The sequence below is a fragment of the Rhinopithecus roxellana genome, chromosome 6 (genome assembly GCF_007565055.1).
Source record: "Rhinopithecus roxellana isolate Shanxi Qingling chromosome 6, ASM756505v1, whole genome shotgun sequence".
NCBI classification, from domain to species: Eukaryota; Metazoa; Chordata; class Mammalia; order Primates; family Cercopithecidae; genus Rhinopithecus; species Rhinopithecus roxellana.
In genome coordinates, this window is record NC_044554.1 from 98,414,144 (window position 1) to 98,431,554 (window position 17,411).

The 17,411-nt window shown below is 49.7% G+C and overlaps 1 protein-coding gene across 14 annotated transcripts in view; it reads right to left on the reverse strand.

The window, feature by feature from the left end:
• The window catches only part of STYXL1 (serine/threonine/tyrosine interacting like 1), a 57,570-nt gene extending 40,171 nt beyond the window's left edge, over positions 1 to 17,399 (reverse strand). For 3 of the 14 annotated variants that reach the window (XM_030932694.1, XM_030932710.1, XM_030932704.1), the window contains exon 1: positions 17,220 to 17,399. The gene's annotated coding sequence lies outside the window, so the exon portion shown is untranslated. Of the gene's footprint in view, positions 1 to 1,440; positions 1,990 to 3,137; positions 3,258 to 11,894; positions 12,273 to 17,153 lie in introns of those variants that run through there. The other 11 variants (XM_030932692.1, XM_030932705.1, XM_030932698.1 and 8 more) reach the window with 8 other exon arrangements.
• Positions 17,400 to 17,411: the final 12 nt, after the last annotated feature.

Here is a 17,411-nt window from a genome sequence, read left to right on the forward strand (position 1 = left end):
TGTGAGGCTGAGGCAGGAGAATGGCGTAAACCCGGGAGGCGGAGCTTGCAGTGAGCTGAGATCTGGCCACTGCACTCCAGCCTGGGTGACAGAGCGAGACTCCGTCTCAAAAAAAAAAAAAAAAACTAAAAACTAGCCAGGTGTGGTGGCACACACCTGTGGCCCCAGCAACTCAGGAGGCTGAGGTGGGAGAATCACTTGAGCCTGGGAGGTGGGGCTGCAGTAAGCCGTGATCACACCACCACAATCCCACCTGGGCAACACAGTGAGACCCTGTCTCGAAAGAAAAAAAAAAAAGGAAGGATCAGCTGGTCGCAGTGGCTCACACCTGTAATCCCAGTACTTTGCGAGGCCGAGGCAGGCAGATCACCTGAGGTCAGGAGTTCAAGACCAGCCTGGCCAACATGGTGAAACTCCATCTCCACTAAAAATACAAAAATTAGCTGGGTGTGGTGGTGCACACCTGTAGTCCCACCTACTCGGGAGGCTGAGGCAGGAGAATTGCTTGAACCCAGGAGGCAGAGGTTGCCGTGAGCCGAGACTGCATTATTACACTCCAGGCTGGGTGACAGAGCAACTTCGTCTCAAAAAAAAAAAAAAAAAAAAGTAGGACGAGTGTTGTCTGAGGATGTGACTGCCAAACTGAGACAGGAGGCTGGGCAAGAGGAGGAGGGAGAGAGGGTGAAACAGAGGATAAGAACATTCTGCTGGGAGCAGGGGCAAGTGCAGTACCTAAGACAGTTCAAAGGAGCCTGGTGTGGCTCCGCTAAAAGCTTGATAAGACACTGCAGAGGCCAACACAGGTGGCCTCTGTGTTAAGGATCCCGACAGTCATGGTTGGGTGGAGAATTGCTGATGTGTACAGAGCTAGGTTTGGGGTCCCGCTGGCAGAGCTGCTCTTGGGACACTGGCTCCTGGGCCCAATTGTTTCTGGAAGGGTCAGGCCTGTGCAGCAGCTTCCTGCAGGAAAGCTTTTATTTTTGAGACAGGGTCTTGTGCTGTCACCCAGGCTGGAGTACAGTGGTGTATTTATAGCTAACCGCAGCCTCAAACTCCAGGGCTCAAACAATCCTCCGGCCTCAGCCTCCCTAGTAGCTGAGACCACAAGAGTATGCCATCATGCCTTTTGAATTTTGTGGAGATGGGCAACACTATGCCCAGTCCGGTCTCAAACTTCCGTCCACAAGGGATCCTCCCGCCTCGGCCTCCCAAAGTGCTGGCATTACAGGTGCGAGCCACTGCACCTGGCCAGCTATCTTTTAGCAAGAGGGCTAGAAGGAGAGCAGAGCAGAGCCTCTGTAGGCCAGTGGGGGGTTGCAAAGGGGAGAAGTTGAATCCAGGGGTAATCTTGCTCTAAACGGTTAGGCTCCACTTCAGAGTTACCAGACAACGCTCCTGGGAAATGCCAGCACCTCAACTTAAACCTCAGATCCTTCTCACCTCCTCAAAGGCTTCAGTTCTCAGCACCCCTTCACAGCATCAACAGTTTCAGCCTCCACACGGGTCCCTCCTGTCAACATGCAAACATCGTCTTGTACCTATCTCTGTTCTTCTTTCCAGCAGAAGCGTGCAAAGAGAAACATCACTTCTTAAAAGCGTGGTGTTTCATTTACCACCTCCACTTCCTTTCCTCCAATCATGCTGACCCTAGAGTCAAACTCTTTTAGGTCTGAATCCTGGTTCTGCCATTTACTATCAGCTGCCTGGCACTAGGGAGTGGTTATAGCCTCTCTGCGCCTCAGTCCCCACCTCTGTAAAATGGGGGCGAGAATAATATTGCCACTTCTATATAATGAGGGTGACAGTACCTGCCTGGTGTGTGTGTATTCATGAAGTCACATTTGTCAGGCATTCAAACAGGGAGGAAATACTCAAGAGTATTGGCCATTGGCATAACCTACTCTTTGGAGCTGCTGCCTTTTTTTGAGACAAGGTCTTGCTCTATTGCCCATGTTGGAGTGCAGTGGCACTATCATAGCTTGTTGCAGCCTCAACCTCCTGGGCTCAAGCGATTCTCCCACCTCAGACTCCTGAGTAACTGGAACTACAGGCACATGCCACCATGGCTGGCTTTTTTTTTTTAAGAGATGGGGTCTCACTATGTTGCCCAGGCTGGTTCCCCTGGAGCTTCCTACCCTACCAAACCACAAAGACTGCTCTGTATCAAAGTCATCAACAATGTCCATCTTGCCTAAGCCATTGGTCACTTCTCTCTGTGCTCGAATGCCCCTCTTAGGAGCAGGTAACACAGTTGAGCACTGTTTCTTCCCCAGACACTCTCCTCTCCCAGGAAACTGCACCCTCCAAGCTTCCCTTCTTCCTCGCAGACTGTTCCTCTCCAACTTTGCATGGAAGAATGCCCCTCAGCTTACTTTCCTTTTTTCTGCTTTATCTACATACTCACTCTAGGGCAGGGTTTCTCAACCTTGACACCACTGACATCGGGGCCAGATAACTCTATGTGCGGGGAGCTGGCCTATGCACTGCAGGATGTTGAGTGGCATCCCTGGTCTCTACCTGGTGGATGCCAGAAGCAAACTGTACCTCTTCCCGTCACCAGTAACAGAAAATATCTCCAGACATCACCAAGGGTCCCCTGGAAAAAGGGGGCAAGATCACTCCTGGCTGAGGATCAACACTCTGAGACCTAGGGTCACAGTGATTTATACAGTTCTCTGAATACCACACACACACCAATGATTCCCAAATTTTATCCCACCTTGCCCTGTCTACTGAACTCCAGACTCTACCAGGGTGCCTGGTGGACATCGCAAACACAGCATGACCGAAATACAACTTCAGTGCACTCATGCCCACACCTCCAGCACCTGCTCGTCATTTAGCCTTCTTAGTCTCAATCAACAGCACCATGATCCACCCAGTTGCTTGGGCCCAATGACCTCATTCCTCTTTCCCTCACATCCAGTCTCTGAGCTCTGCCTCCTTCATGTATTCCAAGTCCATCCACTTCTCTCCATCTCCAGGGATACCATCTTGGTCTAAGACACTATTATCTCTCTCCTGATGAGGCAGTACTGCCCAACTGGATTTCTAGCTTCCTCCTTTCTCCCTCCAGTTTCATCTTCACACAATATTCTACGCAATCTTTAAAATCTGAGTAGGGTCTTGGTCTTTACCTTGCTATCACCTGAAGTTATCCTGCTCATTTGCTTATTTATTGTCTCCTGGTTTCTCAGGAAGGGCCTTGCCTGTCTTGTCCACTGCGAGGTCCTCACCCAGTACCCCAGATTTACGTGCTGCAAATTAATAGTCAATGAACATGTGGAAAGAATACATGATTGTCAGTTACCATTACGCCCTATCCCAACGCCACCATCTTGACCTGCCGTCATACTTTTTCCACGTGTGGATTCCTCTTACAGACCTCCTCACTCCCATCCCCAAGTCAGGTTCCACATCCTCTGCCTCTGAAAGCCAGGCCATTTTGGTAGTGGTGAGTACAAAGGAGAGAGGTGGGCTTTGTGTCTAGTCCTAAAACCTCATTAAGCAAAACAAAAAGCTGGTTCCTAACCCATCTGGTCTATGGCTCATAGCCCATCCTCAGTTCCTACGTACTTTCTCCCATTGCTAACTCCATCTCCTTACTCACTAGCCAAAGAATCATCTCTGGTCCTATAGATAAAAACCCAGCCCCGGCCGGGCGCGGTGGCTCAAGCCTGTAATCCCAGTACTTTGGGAGGCTGAGACGGGTGGATCACGAGGTCAGGAGATAGAGACCATCCTGGCTAACACAGTGAAACCCCGTCTCTACTAAAAACTACAAAAAAAAAAAAAAAAAAAACTAGCTGGGCGAGGTGGTGGGCGCCTGTAGTCCCAGTTATTCGGGAGGCTGAGGCAGGAGAATGGCGTGAACCCAGGAGGCGGTGCTTGCAGTGAGCCGAGATCACGCCACTGTACTACAGCCTGGGCGACAGAGCGAGACTCTGTCTCAAAAAAAAAAAAAAAAACCCAGCCCCAAGAATCTCCTTCTGCAGATCCTTCTCCTTCTCAAAGGACTCCACCTGGTCAAGCAGGAACAGCCCCTCACCCACTGGTAAACTACTGGAAGGATGAGAGCAGTCCCTGAACCTAACAGTATGATTCCAAGAGAAGATGTATCCCTGTGAACTGAAATTAGGGCACCTCTAGCCTTGGGTAAGTTGAGGATTGAGCATGGGTAACCATCCCATTTGGTGCTACTCTGAAGCTTGCAGAGTTTATTTATTTACTTATTTTTTTGAGACAGAGTCTTGCTCTGCCCCCAGGATAGAGTGCAGTGGGACGATCTTGGCTCACTGTAACCTCCACCTCCTGGGTTCAAGCGATTCTCTCACGTCAGCCTCCCAAGTAGCTGGGATTACAGGTGCCCGCCACCACGCCCAGCTAATTTTTGCATTTTTAGTAGTGACAGGGTTTCACCATGTTGGCCAGGCTGGCCTCGAACTCCTTACCTCAAGTGATCCGCCTGCCTCAGCCTCCCAAAGTGCTGGGATTACAGGCGTGAACCACTGCGCCTGGCCCCTGAAGAGTTTAGATGTCTTCAGCTCCACACTATTTGAGCCCTCAAGGATATTCTGATGTATCATGCATTTACACAAAAATATTAAAGTAATATAGACGAGTTTTTGCCAAAAGTATTTTCCTTTGTGAATCCATTAAGCCACTTTAATTCCTTAATTGATTTTCTGTATGTCACAATTAGCCAGTTTCAATTTTTTTTACTTTCAATTTTGATTAAATTTCTCCCAAGATCAAGTCTTTTCCATTTTTTTTTTTTTTTTTTTTGAGCCACCTCGCCCAGCCTGTATTAATTACTTATATATACCAAGTCTCATTTTCCTGGTGACCTGTTCAAAACAGTGGAGTCAAAATGGCAAGTTTAGAACATTCTCCTTTATACAGGACTCTTTCAACACAGTACAGCTCTTCTCAAGAGACCCTTGGTGGGGTGTAGTAGCTCACACCAGTACTCCCTGCATTTTGGGTGTCCAAGGCAGAAGGAACTCCCAACCTCAGGTGATCTGTCCACCTCGGCCTCCAAAGTGCTGGGATTACAGGCATGAGCCACCATGCCCAGCCCAAAGACACTTACTCTCAAGAAGGCAGGGTGCTAGCACAGGCCTTGTCCCTGCACACAGTACACCTACCAGGGGGAAGGTCTGTCACCTTCCATATGACCTAGCCTGGCCTTCAAACCAGGGGTTCGTGTGTGGCTCTTTCCCTGAGTCAGCCCAGTGTGGTCCAGAAGCAGCTGGGCTGGCAAGCCCCCCTCTAGTGACAGCACGTGTCTATATTTGGGGAAAACAGCCAACCAGGAAGGGATGTTTCATTACAGGTTGCCAGAGCCTGTGACTAAGCGGGGACCCAGCCAGCTCCAGCTCACATCCCTGCCTCCCTGTGTCTACCCAACACCCAGGGGACTTCCATCCTGACAAACGGTGGAGGTTTCAGAGGCTGGGCCTGACCACAGGCTTCTTGTAGGAGTTCCAGGACACCGCGTGCTTGACCCAGTGCTCAGCTGCCAAGCCACCCCAACCCCCCAGACAGTCCAGGTAGACACAATTGATGGGCATTTGCTTCTGGTGGAGAAGAGACAACAGTTGATGATCCTGGAGAAGCCAGACCATGAGCTTCACTTTGGGATCCTGGCTCAGGCTGACCAGCACAGGTAAGGGTCAGGGTCCACAGCCAATCCCCACCGCTGTTCTGGTTCTCGGTGGGAAGCTCAGGCTGTGCCAGGATGACCAAGGCTCAAACACAGCGACAGGCATCAATGCCCTCACCTGTCAGCTGAGAGAATAACATACACTGGCAAAGCTGGAGGATCATTCAAGAGCTAAATGATATAAATTGCCTAGCAGCGGGCCTGACACATGGCGGGAGCTTAGGAAATAAAATTCCTTTACTCCTACCCTCTCAAGTTTCTTTCCCTGAAACAGGGGCTCACTCTGTTGCCCAGGCTGGCGTGCAGTGGCACAATCATGGCTCACCGCAGCCTCAAGCTCCTGGACTCAAGCAATCCTCCCACCTCTGCCTCCTGAGTAGCTGAGGCTACAGGTGCATGCCCCCACACCTAAGTTTTTATTTTTTAGAGACAGGGTCTCGCTTCTGGACGAGAACAATGGGGAAGAACAGAGGTCTGAAGGAATGTGGGGGTGTTTGGTTCTGTGGGATGACATGAGCCTCTCCTCTGTCATCCCAGAAAAACCTCCCTACTCCTTATGTGACTTCAAGGCTGTCAGGACCAGCTTTATGTCTGGGAATTGAATGACATTCTTGAGGATAGCTTCAAGGAGAGCTAGCTAACTCTGTCATATTTGGGTTAAGTTTTGTTTTGCTGTTTTCTCTTAGAGATAGGGTCTCACTTTGTTGCCCAGCCTGGAGTGCAGTGGCATGATCATCACTCACTGCAGCCTCCGACTCCTGGGCTCAAGTGAGCCTCCCACCTCAGCCTTCCGAGTAGCTGGGACTACAAGTGTGCGCCATCATGCCCAACTTTTTTTTTTTTTTTTTTTTTTTTTTGAGACGGAATCTTGCCCTGTTGCCTAGGCTATAGTACAGTGGTACGATCTTGGCTCACCACAACCTCCACCTCCCTGGTTCAAGTGATTCTCCTAGTAGCTGGGATTACAGGTGCCCGCCACCATTCCCAGCTAACTTTCGTATTTTTAGTAGAGACAGGGTTTCACCACATTGGCCAGGCTGGTCTTGAACTCCTGACTTCATGATTCGCCCGCCTCGGCATCCCAAAGTGCTGGGATTACAGGTGTGAACCACTGCACCTGGCCAACTAATTTTTTTTTTAGTTTCTGTAGAGACAGGGTCTATGTTTTCCAGGCTGGTCTTGGACTCCTGGGCTCAAGTGATCTTCCTGCCTCAGCCTCCCAAAGTGCTGGGATTACAGGCATGAGCCACCGCGCCCAGCTGAGGGTCAGGATCTTAAGGGATTTGGTATAGTCTTTCCTCAATCCCAGCTTGACACATTCTTTGTGGCCTGAACCTTGACAAAGCTGGATAATACAGTCCCAGGACACAACACCCCCAGAGCTGTGGAGGCTGCAGAAGTGGGCCTGAAATCTGTCTCTTAGCTCAGAGGGACACCAGGTCCCACTGGCACAGAAGAAAGAAAGAGGGAGGAAGAGGAGGTCGGGGCCATCATAACCTCCTAACTTTTGCCTTGATCATCGCTAGTATCTACTATCACCTTTTTTCTTTTTGTGACAGTGTCTCTGTTGCCGAAGCTGGGGTGCAGTGGTGCAATCTCAGCTCACTGCAACCTTTGCCTCCCAAGTTCAAGCAATTCTCCTGCCCCAGCCTCCCCAGTAGCAGGGACTACAGGCGTGCACCACCATGACAGGCTTTTTTTTTTTTTTTTTTTTTGAGACGGAGTCTCGCTCTGTCACCCAGGCTGGAGTGCAGTGGCCAGATCTCAGCTCACTGCAAGCTCTGCCTCCCGGGTTTACGCCATTCTCCTGCCTCAGCCTCCCAAGTAGCTGGGACTACAGGCACCCGCCATGTCGCCCGGCTAGTTTTTTGTATTTTTTAGTAGAGACAGGGTTTCACAGTGTTAGCCAGGATGGTCTCGATCTCCTGACCTCATGATCCGCCCATCTTGGCCTCCCAAAGTGCTGGGATTACAGGCTTGAGCCACCGCGCCCGGCCTAATTTTTGTATTTTTATAGAGACAGGGTTTCACCATGTAGGCCAGGCTGGTCTCAAACTCCCGACCTCAGGTGATCCACCTGCCTCGGCTTCCCAAAGTGTTGGGATTACAGGCCTTAGCCACAGCACCTGGCCTCCATCACTAGTATCTCTGTATTTTAGGGGAAGCAGGTATGGATCAGAGGCCTAGATCCAGCTGCCCACATCCCTGCTCCTTACCTTAGATCCTGCTATCAATTACATGTTCCCAAACCTAAGCCCACTCGACCCCTGAGAGGTACCCTAGTAATCCTGTGAGGGTAACAGGTCTACTCGTAGGGCAACTAGGCTCTTGGTGGGGCAGGGTCTGGGAACTACAGTACACTCTCTCAAAGACAGTGACCACCATCTCTGGCTCACTTCCTCCGACTCTGTCTCCGGGGGCCTGCTTTCCCTCTGCTCCCTGATTGGGCTCAGGCCTCACCTTCCACTTCTCTGACATGAGTTCATGGCCCTGACCGGACTCTGACCCGGCTTCGCTCCCCAGTCCCCGGCCTCAGGCTGCTCTGCCTGACAGAAGGGTTCACAGCAGACTCACATCTGCCACAGTCAGCGACTCTCAGCTCTTGGGAGCCCCCTGGTGGCTCTGCTGTGGCCAGTACAACACCTCCTGGTTGTTCTGCTGGGATCTTTCCTGGAAAGCCAAATCCTTTGACTTCCAGTCGGCAGGAGGCCCAAGTAAAAGTTAAAGCTATTTATCTAAGGCCAGGCACAGTGGCTTACACCTGTCATTCCAGCACTTTGGGAGGGTGAGGCGGGAGGATCATGAGGTCAGGAGTTCAAGACCAGCCTGACCAACATGGTAAACCCTGATCTCTACTAAAAATACAAAATTGGCCAGGGGTGATGGCACATGCTTGTAATCCCAGCTATTCAGGAGGCTGAGGCAGGAGAATCGCTTGAACCCGGGAGATGGAGGTTGCAGTGAGCTGAGATCATGCCATTGCACTCCAGCCTGGGCAATACTGTGAGACTCCGTTCTCCATGGTTCTGTTTTAAAAATACATGCCCCCAACTTCCAATATCCTAGAGCAGCTACAGAAAAATAAGTAAAACTCCCAGGCAAGGCAGAATGATAACCACCTTTCTAACCCCTTGTTTTAGCTCCAGGGATCCAAAAGGAGAGGTTTAAAATACTTCACTTGGCTAGGCATGGTGGCTCACACTTGTAATCCCAGCACTTTGGGAGGCTGAGCTGGGAGAATCACTTGAGGCCAGGAGTTCAAGACCAGCCTGAGCAATATAGTGAGACCCCCTCCTCTCCAAAAAAAAAAAAAAAAAAAATTAAATTAAAATAGTAAAATACTTCACTTGATCTGACTTTAGGGTTGAAGAGAAGTTAGGTTAGTATATAATGTGTGCACCTAATACCAAAATCTGATAGCACATGACTGTGATCTAAGCCCACTGTAAGGTACAAAATGAGTACATGTGGGTGTGTAGGGGAGGGGTGAGGAGGGTATGCTATGCTTTGAATATGGTTTGTTCCCACCAAAACTCATGCTGAGGCTTGCTCCCCAATGTGGTAGTATTAGGAGGTGGTGCCTGTAAGAGGTGATTTGGCTATGAAGATGCATGAATGTCTTCTCCAGGGAATGGACTAGTTCTTGAGAACAGGTTGTTATAAAGCGAGGTTGCTTCTTGCATTTTCACCTTTCCACACCTAATTCCCTGTCTCCACCACGTTATGATGCAGATGCAGCCCTCACCAGAAGCCAACCAGATGCAGCTACCCAATCTGGAACTTCCCAGCCTCCAGAACTGTAAGCTAAATAAACTTCTTTGCTACATAAATTACTCAGTCTCAAGTATTCTGTGATAGCAACAGAAAAGAGACTAAGATGGGCTGTCAACGTATTTGTATATTTTCCTATCCGATGACAAATAGGCATAGCAACTTTACGATCATAGAAATCAGGAAATAGCTCTCTTGGCGGATGAACGGAAAGGAGCATGAGAGAACTTTCTGGAATCATGGCAATGTTTTATAGTTTGTTTTGGGTGGTCGTTATAAGGGTAGAATTTGTCAAAACCAAACTGAACACTTAAGACATGTATATTTTACTGTATGAAAACTGTAAATCAATAAAAAAATAGTAATTCCCAGCCGGGCGTGGCGGCTCACGCCTGTAATCCCAGCACTTTGGGAGGCTGAGGCGGGCGGATCACGAGGTCAGGAGATCCAGACCATCCTGGCTAACACGGTGAAACTCCGTCTCTACTAAAATACAAAAAACTAGCTGGGCGTGGTGGTGCACGCCTGTAGTCCCAGCTCCTCAGAGGCTGAGGCAGGAGAATGGTGTGAACCCGGGAGGTGGAGCTTGCAGTGAGCCAAGATCGTGCCACTGCACTCCAGCCTGGGCGACAAAGCGAGACTCCGTCTCAAAAAAAAAAAAAAAAATAGTAATTCCCTTGTTGTGATTGATGTGTTTTAAGTGTTCCAGGATGTGAATATGCAGGTGCATGTGTGTGCATGTACACGTGTGCGAGTATGTAGATGTCTGTGACCTTCATATGGGGTCTGGTCTATAGAAAACTATGTGGACTTGAGAACGCAGCAAGTACACACTACAGAACTTCAACTTGGTCCTCACAGCCACTAGCTAATCCCATTCTTGTTTTTCCACATTTGACCAGCGTTTTCTCAGTGATCACAACTGTTATCCAAACCAAATTCTCTTTGGGAGCAACTTCTCGAATTTTCTAGTCTTGCCTGGGAAGGTTAAAGCCACTGGCTGTGAGTCACCCTCCTCCACCAACTGCTCCCCGGGTGCCCTTACATGCTTTTTTTTGAGACGGAGTCTCACTCTGTCACCCAGCCTGGAATGCAGTGGCACGATCTCCGCTCACTGCAGCCTCTCCCTCCAGGGTTCAATCGATTTTCCTGCCTCAGCCTCCCAAGTAGCCGGGACTACAGGCATGCGCCACCACTCCCGGCTAATTTTTTATATTTTTAGTAGAGACAGGGTTTCACCATGTTGGCCAGGCTGGTCTCAAACTCCTGACCTCAGGTGATCCACCCACCTTGGCCTCCCAAAGTGCTGGGATTACAGGTGTGAGCCACCGCACCTGGCCCTTATGTGCTTTTCCCCACAGTCCAAGGGATAAGCATCCTCTGATCTCATCTAATTTCACCTAATCTCTCTCATTCTCCTTTCAGCATCTTAAAGCTCTTCCTATTAGCATCTTTCTCTCTGATTACAAACATTCACAAGTCTCTGCTTTCTTAGAACAATTCATGAAACCAGAAGCTACTAGGTCGCTTGACCTGTGTCCTCTGAAGCTTGTGCAGGCACAGAAGCTGGTGCTGGGCCTCAGGCTGGAAATCCGAGGCTGGTGTGAGGTTGGCGAACTGTTGGCAAAGCAAGAGGCACCTGCATTTGAAATGGCCTGCAGCCCCAGAATCTGTTGGGGCAAAGAATGCCTAAGTGTTTCCTGTAGACCAGATGTGGACCAGGCAGGGGAGAAGGCCAACTAGAAGCTATTTTACTCATTTTTATTTTACTTTTTTGAGATGGAGTCTCGCTTTCTGTCGCCCAGGCTGAAGTGCAGTCTTGGCTCACTGCAACCTCCATCTCGGTTCAAGCCATTCTGTCCCAGCTCCTCGAGTAACTGGGATTACAGGCACCCACCACCACGCCTAATTTTTTGTATTTTTAGTAGAGACGGGGTTTCACCATGTTGGGCAGGCTGGTCTCAAACTCCTGACTGCCCACCTCAGCCTCCCAAAGTGCTGGGACTACAGGCGTGAGCCACTGTGCCTGGCTGAGAAGCCATTTTAAAGGAACTCTGCCCAAGAGGGCCACCTAGAGGGACAACAGGCCAATGGCATGTGGTGGAGGATTCCAGAAGCCAGGGGCTGAGGGAGGAATTGAAAGCAGCAAGACTGAGACGGCCACCTGGATCACAGGAAACGGAGGTAAGAAAGACTCCCAGGAGCACTGCATTGGAGAGTCAGTTACAAATTCCCATCAAGCTGAGACAGTAACAAGGCCAGATGTCGAAGGCACTTTTCTTGCCCCATCTCTAGTCTCTTATAACCCCCTCTGCCAACACAGGATGCCTCAGAAGCCACAGTCGGCCTGGGGTGGGGTGGGGTGGGATGGAAGAGGAAACAAACAGAAGTCAACTACTGTCCTCCTCCTACGTGGGAGCCCAAAGAAAGTTTGAGAGAGGAAGAGAAGCAGCTTTACCTTTGAATTAAATTCCTAGTTTTGATTATTAACGTGAACTGGACACTGTGGCCATTGCAGTGAGTCTGTCCTGGTAACCAGATGGAATCCAAGGGCAAGCAAAGATTTAAAGACAGAAAGCTGTTGTATGATTGGATTCTACTTCTTGACTGTGGAAACCCTGCTTGCTCAATAAAGTTTCATTTGCAAAACACCAAGTAAAATCAATGCCTACCACACAGTGCTTGAAACAGCAGCCATTAAGACTGTTGTTAATTATCTTGGTATTTCCTTAGAGAGAGGCAGATAGGAGCTGAATGTGAGGCTTTTTATTTTTTTTCCTTTGAGATAGGGTCTCATTCTGTCACCCAGACTGGGGTGCAGCTCACGGCAGCCTTGACCTCCCAGGCTCAATTCTCCTGCCTCAGCTTCCTGACTAACTGGGACCACAGGCACATACCACCATGACTGGCTTATTTTTATTATTTGTAGACAGGGTCTCCCTGTGTTGCCCAGGCTGGTCTCAAACTTCTGGGCTCAAGTGATCCTCCCATCTTGGCCTTCCAGAGTGGTGGGATTATAGGCAAGAGCCACTACACCCGGCCAAATGTGAGGCTTTTCTAGCAGTCAAGTTGTTTGATATGGCCCAAGTAGAAGGCTTGGGAGGTAGCAAGTACCTCTTCTGTGGAAGAGGAACTCTTGGGAGGAATGTGGAGGGAACTGAATTCCAGATGTGGGAGCGAGCCTGACAATCTGTGATTCCAGTTTATTGCTCATGGTCTCAACGCTCCCCCTCTACAGAGGTGACTTCTGCCCTGGCCTCTGAGTTTCAATCCCATCGTTCCTTTTTTTTTTTTCCTTAAATGAGACAAATCTTGCTCTGTCACCCACGTCAGAATGCAGTGGTGCAATCATGGCTCACTGCAGCCTCTAACTCTCCAGATCGCTTAAGCTCAAACGATCATTCCATGTCAGCCTCTCAGGTAGCTGGGACTACAAGTGCACACCACCATGCCCAGAGAATTTTTGTACTTTTTGTAGAAACCGGGTTTTGCCATGTTACCCAGGTTGATCCTGAATTCCTGAGCTCAAGTGATCGTGGTGTTGGCTGCTCAAAGTGCTGGGATTACAGGCATGAGCCTGGCCCAGAGGACTGACGGACAACTCAGCATCACTCCCAATTAAGCCCATCTAAAATGGAGCTCTTTGGTGTAACCCGACTTCCCTCTTTATGTACTTTCCACACCCCTTTCATTCATTCCTCAAACCCACATGAGCATGACTCTCACCCATTCTTCCCATGACACTTCTCCCACACTGGCCCCACCCGCTCCATTTCTATGGCCACTACCGTAATTCAGACCTTTGTCATCCATAAAATAGATTTCTAAACAATCTCCCTGCCCTCCATTTTTTTTCCCCCCGAGAATCCTTAGCATGCAAGATCAGTCAAATCTTCCTCAAACCTGGTTCTGGCCGCGTCACAAAAGCCTCTGATTGGCCGGGCACAGTGGCTCATGCCTGTAATTCCAGCACTTTGGGAGGCAGACTCGGGCAGATCACTTGAGATCAGGAGTTTGAGACCAGCCTGGCCAACATGACAAATCCCTCTCTCTGCTAAAAATAGAAAAGCTAGCCAGGTGTGGTGGTGCATGCCTGTAATCCCCACTACTCGGGAGGCTGAGGCAGGAGAATCGCATGAACCCAGAGGCGGAGGTTGCAGTGAGCCAAAATTACGCCACTGCACTCCAGCCTGGGCAACAGAGTGAGGCTGCATCTCAGGAAAAAAAAAAAAAAAAAAAAAAAAACTTTGATAAACACTTGCTTCCCAAGAAATGAAATACAAACTTTTCAGCTAACATTCATAGGACCGGCACAATCTAGTTTTTCCCAACCTGCTGTTTCCAGCTGTAACTAAAACCATTCAACTCTCCTCAAATTCACTGAGGTCCACTCTCAGCCCAGTCACATGCTGGACAAAAAAAAGGCACAGAGATGAAAGAGTACCAGGCTCCGAGGTGCTCTTAGTTCTAATTTACAGAGGAGTAAATAATTATCAGAGTATGCATTCAGTGATAAGGGACACTGCTTGTCCTAATGTCCCCATTCCAAAATAAATGATCTATTTACTGTCCCCTGAATACTGGCCTATGCTTATTTTCTCCCCCTCCAGGTTTTTATTTGGCCTTTTTTCTCCTCCTTTCCTGTCTAAACATTTCGCATTGTTAAACACCCAGGTCCCAGTGCCCCTCCTTTGACAATTCCGATTCCCAGGCAAAGGATCTCTCCCTCCTCTGGAGTTAAAAGTTCCATTGAAAAACACCTACTCTATTCTTCCAGCATGTCTCAGCTTATCTGCTTTGTGCGTGTGCGCTTTTGAGACAGAATTTCGCTCGTCACCCAGGCTGCAGTGCAATGGCACAATCTCAGCTCACAGCAACCTCCACCTCCCAGTTCAAGCAATTCTCCTGCCTCCATCTCCCAAAGTAGCTGGGACTACAGGTACATGCCACCATGCCCGGCTACTTTTTGTATTTCTAGTAGAGATGGGGTTTCACCATGTTGGCCAGACAGGTCTCAAACTCCTGACCTCAGGTGATTCACCCGCCTCGGCCTCCCAAAGTGCTGGGATTACGGGCGTGAGTCACCGCACCTGGCTTTTTTTTTTTTTTTTTGAGACAGTCTTTCTCTGTCGCCCAAGCTGGAGTGCAGTGGGGTGATCTCGGCTCAATGCAACCTTCACCTCCGGGGTTCAAGCGATTCTCCTGCCTCAGCCTCCAGAGTAGTTGGGGCTACAGGTGTGCACCACCATGCTGGGCTAATTTTTGTATTTTTAGTAGAGACAGGGTTTCACTATTTTTGGCCAGGCTAGTCTCGAACTCCTGGCCTCAAGTAATCCACTTCAGCCTCCCAAAGTGCTGGGATTACAGGCATGAGCCACCTTGCCTGGTAGTGTTTCTGTTGTTTAATTTTAAAAATATACAGAAGCCCGGGCGCGGTGGCTCACGCCTGTAATCCCAGCACTTTGGGAGGCTGAAACGGGTGAATCATGAGGTCAGGAGTTCGAGACCAGTCTGACCAACATGGTGAAACCCTGTCTGTACTAAAAATACAAAAAATTAGTGGCCGGGCACGGTGGCTCATGCCTGTAATCCCAGCTCTCAGGGAGGCAGAGACGGGAGGATAGCTTGAGCCCAGGAGTTCGAGACCTGCCTGGGTAATATAGCGAGACCCCGTTCTCCACAAAAAGGAAAAAAAAAAAATTAGCCAGGTGTGGTGGCACGCTAATCCCAGCTACTCAGGAGAATAAGGCAGAAGAACTGCTTGAACCTGGGAGGCAGAGGTTGCAGTGAGCAGAGATTGTGCCACTGCACTCCAGCCTGGATGACAGACTGTCTCAAAAAAATAAAAATTAACATAAAAAAATCTATCTATCATATATACATATATATAGAGAGAGAGATGGGGGGTCTCACTATGTTGCCCAGGTTAGTCTCACACTTCTGGCCCCAAGCAATCCTCCCGCCTCGGCCTCCCAAAGTGCTAGGATTACAGGTGTGACCCACCATATCTGGCCACATCTCAGCTTTGGAAGGTCCTCTCTCACACAGCGCCCACCCCCATCCCAATCCTGGGTTACACATACCTCCTCTGCGTCCCTGCAGCACTTCACACTTCTATTGTTGTTCATTTGTGCTGCTTGCAATTTACTTGTCTCTCCCACTAGACTCTGAGCTCCCTAAAGGCAAATAATGTGTAGATCCTGTTCACAGTAGAATACTCAGCTCCCAAATTGGGCTGGCATATCTTTTTGGAAAATTTTTTTTCTTTTAAAAATGAAATATAGAGATTGGGTCTTGCTATGTTGGGATTATAGGCATAAGCCACTGCCCCCAGCCAGGCTGGCATATCTTAACAGTTCAATAAAGAAGTGGAAGAGAGGAAGGAAAGTACAGCAGTCGCCGTGAACTCTCTTGTATTTATACTTTTTTTTTTTCCCCAGAGTTTTGCTCTTGTTGCCCAGGCTGGAGTGCATTGGTGCAATCTTGGCCTCCGCCTCCCAGGTTCAAGCGATTCTCCTGCCTCAGCCTCCCGAGTAACTGGAATTACAGTTGTCCACCACGACGCCCGGCTAATTTTTTGTATTTTTAGTAGAGAGACTGGGTTTCTCAATGTTAGTCAGGCTGGTCTCCAACTCCCGACCTAAGGTGATCCGCCCGCCTCGGCCTCCCAAAGTGCTCGGATTACAGGCTTGAGCCACCACGCCTGGCCGTACTGATACCTTCTTTAGCACTTCTGCTGTTATTGCCACTCCTGTTTTACCAACCACTGTCCCCAGGCTGCCTTAGTCATTGGTCCCCCCTGGATTTACACATTCCTTTATCAGGGTGGCAACCTGTGGCACATCTATCGGCTCCACTGTGAAACTTTTTCAAGGCAAGGACTGTGTCTGAGAAATCTCTGTATGCCCAGAAAACAGGAGGGGAAAAATGAAGCTCCTAATTTACAGATTTACGCGGGGCGCGGTAATCCCAGCACTTTGGGAGGCAGAGGCGGGCGGATCACCTGAGGTAAGGAGTTCGAGAGCAGCCTAACATGGTGAAACCCAGTCTCCACTAAAAATATAAAAATTAGCCGGGCGTGATGGCACACGCCTGTAGTCCCGGCTATTCAGGAGGGTGAGGCAAGAGAATCGCTTGAGCCCGGGAGGAGGAGGCTGCAATGAGCCGAGTTCGCGCCACTGTACTCCAGCCGGGGCTACAGAGCGAGACTCCGTCTCAAAAAAATAAGTAAATTCATACATTTAAGTGACAAACTCATTGTGAGCAAGGAATTCTACTCGACTTTCTGTCTGCGTAAACTCTGAGCAAATCCACTTGGCCTCAGCTACAGGGTCTTTATTCATAAAGCAGAAACAGTGGGACCATTAGAGCACTTCTGGGCAGACGAGAAAAGGTAGGAACTGTATGACCACAGAACCTGTTGTCCCTACAACCTATTCATCCGGAACACCGAATAGTGGTCCTCTAAAGCTCTCAGGGCTGGAGGTCGCCATTATCAGCAGTGGCGTCACTAAAGCTCTGTAAACGCGAACCCAAGGGTCTCAGCAACTTGGGAGACGACGGACCGGATCTGAGGAGATGGCCCCTTCCTCCCACCCCGCCCAAGGACTCTCAGCCTCCCCAGCCCGTGCCTTTCCGGAGCTCAGAGCCCCCGCTGGTCTCTAGGGGCGGGAGGGATGAGTTTGGGTGAGGACAGGGGCTCGGGTCTGGGACTCACTCCACCTCCCGTGCTGCGCGACTCTGGCCAGGCTCCCTGTCCGAGCCTCTCTGCCTGGGACCCCACCTGGAAAAATGGCTCCTCTAAGGCGCTTCCAGCCTAAAGCCCGTCCTCTTCTACCTCTTGGGTGCGGACTGTCCCTCCCACTCCGACCACAGGTCCCCCACCGGCCACGCTATGACCCAGCCAAACACCAGGGTTGCCAGGGGAGTCCCTGAACGTTCCTTTCCGACTCCCGGAAGTGGCCGTGATCTCACG